The following is a 7,269-nucleotide window of genomic DNA, read 5'->3' on the forward strand; positions in this document are numbered from 1 at the left end:
GACAGCCTGCTTGATTCAGAAAGCCTCGTTATTACTATCGTATCTTACTCAACCCAAACATCCAGTGAAAATAGGTAACCTTAATATAAGTTTGCTACTAAAATCACACCCGGTCACACCCAGGCAGCCTCAGCTGGATCACGAGGAAGCCACACTCTCTTCTTCTTTGAGTGGCTTTAACTCCCCCAGGAAGGTGGTGTCCACGTCTCTGTACAAGGCAGGCTTCCTTCTCAGCTCAGGAGAGGGACTCCTTCCTGCCGCTCTTGGATTTCTTCATAGGTCGCAGGTAGGCATTACCGATGATGTTCTCCTCTCCATTCCGGCTCCCTGGCAAGGAGGGGTTCTGCTGCAGGACAGAGGTGTTCTCCTTCTCGGCTCCAGAATCCTCCGTGCTGATATGAAAAGGCAGGTTCTCGGTGTCTGTCTGTTCATCCTGCTCTATCTGTCAATCAATCTCTATCTGTCAGGTAGCGGATGGTGAAAGGTCTAGCAGCAATCAATGGAAACGTGCTGACATCATCTTTGAAAAGACTCTGGGTCTTGCCTGCCTTGGCCATAAAACGGATGAGTGCCGGCTCTACATCTCATCTCTGGGATGCAGCCTTCTCCCGCAGGACCTGGTAGTCCCGTACAGGCTCCCGGCACATCGGAGTCTTGATGTAGGTGTGGGGGTCAGGGAACTCTGGAAAATGGCTGGGGATGTGTGTCGGGTGTGGTCGGTTCTGCCCTGCAACGAGGGTCTTGGGAGTCACCGGCTGAATGGTCACCGGAGAGGCAGTGATGACCATTCTCTGAGACCGTTTTGCATAAGCAGGGAGCGTGTCTACATTGAAACATATCTCAGCAAGTGTGACCACGATACCTGACAGCGTGGGCTGGGTCCTGGCTGTGTGCTCACAGTAAGACTTGGCACTCCTCCCAGTTTCTGAAATGTAGTTCTATGAGGTGCAAATTATCATCCCATTTCACGAATGAGGAAATTAAGGTTCAGGATGTTTAGCGACTTGCCCAAACTATTTATTTTCCTTTCTTCATCTTTAAAATGTAAAAATAAAAGGGGATCAGAATAATCTTAAGAAAATGGAAAAAAATCCTCAATATGCCTAAAATCAGTATAGTGTGATTTTATTGCAAATGTAGAAATGAAACATCTGAAAGAATTTCTATTACATATCTAAAGTTATTATACACAAGCAGCACTTAGCTATTTTCCTGTCACAATCCTGAGGGTAGCTTCTGTCAATTTTTACTGAGGGCAAAGTTTATTCCATGGAAGGAACGTGTTCCCCTGAAGGGCAGCAAACAAGAAGGAAGTAATGGAGACATACGGAGAATTGTTTTGTGCATTAAGAAATAACTATTGGTCAGAGCAAAGAATTCAGAAACCTTACTAGCTTAAAAGCCAATGTTCATGATATTTTATTGCTGATTTAGAGGTAATACCATCACTCAGAAATGTGACTGAGAGAGAAGGAAGAAAGGGAAGAAGAAAGTTACCATTATACTACTACCAGAGCCTAAATGGCTTCATAAAACCAATGCAAACTTTTCAAAACATAGTCTTTTTTTAAATCTCTCGCTCTTTGGGTTGAAAAATATCATCTCTTGAAAGTGACGACGGCTGCCATCGCTCGTTAACCTCTGAGTTCCTGTAGTACCTTGTCGTGTCTCTCCACACACTGTACGCATAGCGGGGTGTTGACCAAATTGTAACAACTCAATGAAATTCACCTTGTGAAGAATCTGAGCTATTTCAGAGGCTACACAATAAGCTGAGAAAGATCATTCATTCCAGGGGATTTATATTTCCTGAGAATTAAAAAGAACGTTAGTAACTTCTTGCATGTAAAGGAAATTTTAAATATATTTTATTCTTAGTATTTTCCTAAGTTTGAAAGTTTTCCATTTAGGAGAAAGTTTATGGATACATCCCGATGCTCATCCAGGATGTATATAAGCTTTATGACTTTGCATTTAATTATTTATTGTTAAGTTGGTTTTTTTAAGTAATCTTATCATAGTTCCCGAGACATGCAGTTTTGATATGCTATATACTCTTTGCACATGCTTCTTTATCTAACTGAATAGTGTGTTCAAATCTCTGTAGTAGAATCCTAACGGGATGTCTCTGGCAGACCTTAAACCACAGAGAAATAGGAGACATGAATTAAGAAAACTAAATTCAAACACTAAATTTGAAAGTGGAGTCTTCACACTACCTACCAGCATGAGGTTTTCATCAGTATCAGAAGCGCAGGTCTCCCCTGCTCCTTTGTATCCAACTTCCCCAGGTCTCACACACACAGTCTCGTGGAGCCCGATGTGGATAGAAGGCCTTCCCATGTGCCTCCTGGATTTACACTGAATGGGGCATGAACGGATTATGCCATTAAGTTAACCATGTTCATTATGAGAACTCCAAAATAAAGGCTGTCTCCATAAGCCAATGCAAAAGCTTACTTTTAAGTCATGTTTGCTTACAGTAATCTCTTTGGTGGGGCAGGAAGGTGGCAGAGGGGAGCTCCTTGTCCTGTCACCAGATTGTGCAGGACCCTGGATGTGAAAGACACGGGAGATGAACTTCTCGAAGACACTCAGTGGTCAAGTCCACCACCACCACCCCCCGGCCCCCGAATAGCGTGGTCATCCGCAGGACAATATGCTGATGTGCAGCTTTTTAAAGGAATGAGGACTAGACACTGTGGAGCACTTGTTCCATCAGGTTAGAAGGCTCAGAGGGACGACTCCAATCACACTTCTGTTTGGAGGTAGCACCATGCACTGAATATCTCCAGCTCTGGTGCTGGCCCTTCATCTCTAAAATGGGATGATCACGAAGGACCCTTGAAGCTGGTGCTTCCATTTCCAAGAGCACCATGACAGTGCCCTCGGGTTGCCTCCCGGACCCTGACACCTTGCTCTCACCCATAACGTTTGCAGTAGCCTACCTGGTCTCTAGTCGAGCTATTTTACAGACTGGAAAAAATTGGATACAAACTAGAGAAAAGATGCGAATGCTGGCAGATGGCTCCTGAGCACGTGGAGCTGTTCTGATACCTGTTTCAGAGAAGTCATCTGCATGTCGTGACTCTCAGCCGTTTTAAACTGATAATCAGCAACAGACGCAGAACACAGCGCACAGAAATGCTGCTATTCCTATTTCATACGACTTTCACTGTAGGCCAAACGAAGGCACTTTGCTGCTCTCCTTTCCTGGGGAGCATTGTGTCATCATTAACACTGATGGACTGACATAGGTGCTTTACAAGGTCGGACAATTAAGTTCGCAAATTTGTTGCAACGATGTTGCTAACCTTTTTTGATATCAGAGGGATTATGCAATATGAATTTGTACCAACTGGACAAACAGTTAACCAAGTTTACTATTTGGAAATGCTGAAAAGGCTGCATGAAAAAGTTAGACAACCTGACCTTTTCGCCAACAACTCATGGCTCTTGCATCACGACAACGCACCAGCTCACACGGCACTGTCGGTGAGGGAGTTTTTAGCCGGTAAACAAATAACTGTATTGGAACACCCTCCCTACTCACCTGATCTGGCCCCCAATGACTTCTTTCTTTACCCAAAGATAAAGAAAATATTGAAAGGAAGACATTTTGATGACACTCAGGAAATCAAGCGTAATACAATGACAGCTCTGATGGCCATTCCAGAAAAAGAGTTCCAAAATTGCTTTGAAGGGTGGACTAGGCGTGGACTTTGGTGCATAGCTTCCCAAGGGGGGTACTTTGAAGGTGACCGTAGTGATATTCAGCAATGAGGTATGGAGCACTTGTTCTAAGACGAGTTTGCGAACTTAATTGTCAGACATCGTATGACAGTTGCCAACTACGAAGTACTGATGTGTTTTTATTCTTTTATTTTTTTTTTATTCTTTCCAACTTCACAAATACATTCTGCTCAATTCCCTGAATTTGATATTTCTTTACGTTCTGTTCTTAACTCGATGTATTCATCCTGCCTCTGAAGGAGAGACTTATCCAAGCTTCCATGTGATGTCACTGAAGACCAAGCAGCCTTAGCACTTATTGGGGTAAAGGAATAAGAGGAAGTCCCACTTCAGAATGACGGCATGGGATCACTGCGAGTCCAGACCCAGTAAGACAACTATAACTGGTAAAAAAAATTAAAAAACAAACAAACAACACTTAAAGTCTCTGGAAATTGTCCAAAGGTCATACAGCAAATGAGGAAACAAGACAATCCGCTGAAGCTCAGTAAGTCAATGAGAGCCTCTCGCCCTTGAGCCACGACTTCTCCCCAAGTGCCCCCTTCACAGCTGAGCTTGACAGAAGCTCCGCTCCCAGTGGGAAGAAGGGACAACAAAACGGGGCCTGTCTCTGATCAGCTCCCAATCAAAGGATATGGAATCCCACCAGGAGGGCAGACCGCCAGCATTTCTCATCTCCTCACTCTCACTGAGAGGTAGAGGCTTCCTTCCCCCACCCACCCACACGTGGGGTGGAAGCTCTCCTCCAGGTCAAGAGCAGTAGGGTACCTACAGTCTTTTTCCCTGTACACTCACAAGACAGGTTCCAGGCCAGGAGAGACAGGCCAGCAAAGCAAGATGCCACTTTGAGATCAGAAAGCTCTAATGCTCTCCCTACAAGTACTGACTGTATTTGAAACAGAGTCTGGGAAAGTTGAAGCCCAAGGGTACTCTTGAAAACCATGGAGATTTCAGTGGTAAGCAATTAAGGAGAGGCTTGGAGCTCAATGAGAACAATAAGATAAACCATATACAGGTGAGTTGACAGTGAGAACTGATAAAAAAAAAACACTGTCTTCATAAAGTATGTGTGGGGACAGAGCCAGGAGTGCAGTTTCCAAGCTCTCGGCCTCATGTGGAAAGGTGCTGGCTCAGGTAGTAAATGGCCATCAACTTTGATTGGATGGCCATCAGCTGTGGCTAGTTGGCCGTCAGCTGTAACCAGTGAGCCATTGGCCACTAATATAACTGCCATGGCTACTTTAACAGAAAATGGAGTCTAGCAAGAAATTGGTGGCAGGCAAGCACGGACCACAGTTAGCACGGCAGAGTACAGTTAGCAAGGGGTTGGTTGGTTGGCAGGGAAGCAGACGACAGGTTGCAGATCATGTGGCTTCTGCCTCCTATGTCTTCAACCCAGCCGCCAGCGAGACTATAGTGGTATGACTCCCCTATCTATGGCTCTGTGGGTGTTCCTTTGTGGCCTCACCACGTCCTGCATTCTTATGTAGGGAGCGGGACCAGAGACCCCGCATGACACCCTGCATGACAGTATCCCTGCCTGAGAGTGACACCAGTAATAAGGCAAATTAGGACATCTCAGGCTCCTGTTACCCCGAAAAAACAACCATCAGAGACTGGCTACTACACGCCAATGAAATGGCATAATCCTAAGTCAGTTCTGACATGAGATTATTAAAAGTGTCTGTTCCTGTAACACTGTAGTCTCCTTTAACACATATCAATGACCATAGACAGTGAAATAAATGTATACTTGAAATAATTAGAGTATAAGTTAATTAACTATATCATTTTCGCATCAACATTGGCATTCATAGCAGGGGGAAAACTATGGTGGGGCCAGCACGAATGGTATTGACACTCAAGAGTACATATACTCATTGTGTGCCCACCAATTTCTGCAATAGTACACATACCAAAACAATTCACTTATTTGCATTTGAAGTACCACAAAATAATGTCTTTGCCTTATAGTTGATTAAAACAGACATTTACTAGGAGAGATCCAAGACGGTGAAGTAGATAAACACTGTGCTTGTGTCCATCCATGAACACATTAAAATTACAACTAAATTATAGAACAATCAACCTAAAGAACCATTTGAAATCTAGGTGAACAGAAGTTTTATAACTAAGAATATAAAGAAGAATCCACACCAAGACTGGTAGGAGAGGCAGAGACAAAACCAGCTGGACCCACACCCAAGTGTGGCAGTTGAAAATCAGGACAGATATATCGCCCACAGATGTTTGCCATAGAGGAGCAAGAGACCCCCTAGCCCCCCAAACCAGACTCCTCATCCTGGAGTACGAGTGCCAGGAAGAGGAGCTCCCACAGCATCTGGCTGTGAAACACAGTGGACATTCCAACAGTCTGGGTGGGATGGAAGGCTGCGGGAAACCCAGGAGTCTTCTTGAATGGTCCCCTCACAGACTCACTCAATCACAGGCACTCACCTTGGGCTCCAGCTGAGGGATAGTGACTCGGGGGCCCTGGAGATATGTGGGGGACAGACTAGGGTGTGTGGTTTCAAGGAGAAGGCTGGAGGACAAGCAGCATTTTCCCTGTGTGGCGTCCTCCTCCTGTGTAGCAGGCAGCCAGCAGGCAGGCACCATCTTCCCTGTATTGAGTCCACCCCCTCATGGCTCAAATCCGAATCTGATTCATCTGGTAAGCTTTGCTGCTCTGATTTGCTGACTCACTGGGACCCAGCCCTACCCAACTCCCCCAATGCCAGAGGCACTTTCTCAAGAGCAGCCAGCCCCGCCCACCCACATTGCACTCTTTCTTAGAAAGCTATCAGAGTCTGCAGGCCCAAGGGGAGGCACCTGATCTCAGTGGACTCAGAGGCTTTTGGTGAGTAGCTCCAGGCTCAGCACTGGCACCAAACCAGAAGCTACATTAACCTGGTGACCACAACTCTTCCCACTGTAGTGACTTCTTGAGACCCTGCCTCACCCAACTTGTATACTGCACAAAGCTTGATCAGTGGCTGAACTTTATGGGAGGTGACAGGTGGTAACAGGCCTTGGGGTGTCCTGGCATTTTGCAGAGCTACCCCAGGCCTGGTACTGGTGACAGTCATCCTTGCTTCACAGTGTGGCCTCTCGCACATGCTTCCAGGTTTATCAAAGGCAGTGAACAACCATAGATCATTTTGTAGCTCCTACCAGATAGTCTCTGGCCAGTCACAGGCAGTGGCTGACCTGGGCCTACACCAGAGCCCCTCCTAAGAGGCCCCAGAAACAGAATACTTGGAGGTTGGCCTCAGACCACAGCTAAGCACTGCCCAATTAGCCCCATAAGCAGCATACCGAAAGGACAGTCTCAAGAGGCACCAGAGCCCGCTGGGGCAAATCCCACTCAGTGGGGTGAGCACCCCACACAGTAGTCTGTAAGCTGTGGATGTGGCCAAAACCCACAGCCAGTCAGCCTAAGGGTCAATCCCACCCACTGATGTGCCAATAACAATCCAGGCTCAACTATAACAGGAGGGCACACACAATCCACACAAT

The 7,269-nt window shown here is 45.9% G+C and overlaps 1 pseudogene; it reads right to left on the reverse strand.

Annotated features, from left to right (window-relative positions):
* Positions 1-235: 235 nt before the first annotated feature.
* On the reverse strand, positions 236-6,369 carry LOC117019926 (transcription initiation factor TFIID subunit 8-like; annotated as a pseudogene).
* Positions 6,370-7,269: the final 900 nt, after the last annotated feature.

The sequence above is a fragment of the Rhinolophus ferrumequinum genome, unplaced genomic scaffold (assembly GCF_004115265.2).
Source record: "Rhinolophus ferrumequinum isolate MPI-CBG mRhiFer1 unplaced genomic scaffold, mRhiFer1_v1.p scaffold_109_arrow_ctg1, whole genome shotgun sequence".
Taxonomy (NCBI): domain Eukaryota; kingdom Metazoa; phylum Chordata; class Mammalia; order Chiroptera; family Rhinolophidae; genus Rhinolophus; species Rhinolophus ferrumequinum.